Source organism: Octopus bimaculoides, chromosome 25 (assembly GCF_001194135.2).
Source record: "Octopus bimaculoides isolate UCB-OBI-ISO-001 chromosome 25, ASM119413v2, whole genome shotgun sequence".
NCBI lineage: Eukaryota > Metazoa > Mollusca > Cephalopoda > Octopoda > Octopodidae > Octopus > Octopus bimaculoides.
Genome location: NC_069005.1, coordinates 6,935,203 through 6,935,900, shown reverse-complemented (window position 1 = coordinate 6,935,900; position 698 = coordinate 6,935,203). Strand labels below are relative to the sequence as shown.

Here is a 698-nt window from a genome sequence, read left to right as displayed (position 1 = left end):
GCCAAATGTCACCTCATATCACAGACAGTTGTCTTTGAAAAAAAAAATGATGCTACTCACTGAGATCGAACTCAGCTCATTGGGAATATCATACTCATTTGACCATATTGCATGCATCATCATCATCGTCGTAGTTATCAGCACCACCACCACCACCACCACCACCACCACCACCATCATCATCACCACCATCATCATCACCACCATCATCATCATCATGATCATTGTCATTATCACCACCACCACCACCACCACCACCGCTGCTGCCACCATCACCACTTTCATCATTTCATGCTTGTTAGAATAAGTACAAGGTCCCTCCATTCGGCTAAAATTTTCAAGGCAGTGCCCCAGTGTGTGTGGGTGTGTGTGTGTATGCGTGTAGGCACAGGTCTGGCAGAATCGTTAGCACGCAGGGCGAGATGCTTAGTGGTATTTCGTCTATCTTTACGTTCTGAGTTCAAATTCCGCCGAGGTCGACTTTGCCTTTCATCCTTTCGGGGTCGATAAATTAAGTACTAGTCACGCACTGGGGTTGATGTAATCGACTTAATCCCTTTGTCTGTCCTTGTTTGTCCCCTCTATGTGTAGCCCCTTGCGGGCAGTAAAGAAATAAGAATCGTTAGCATGCCAGGCGAAATGCTTAGCGGTATTTCGTCAAATTCCGCCGAGGTCGACTTTGCCTTTCATCCTTTTGG

At 46.6% G+C, this 698-nt stretch overlaps 1 protein-coding gene across 1 annotated transcript in view; it reads right to left on the bottom strand.

Annotated features, from left to right (window-relative positions):
• The window catches only part of LOC106875049 (uncharacterized), a 41,601-nt gene that overhangs the window by 28,845 nt on the left and 12,058 nt on the right, over positions 1 to 698 (bottom strand). The gene's annotated exons all lie outside the window — the stretch shown is intronic.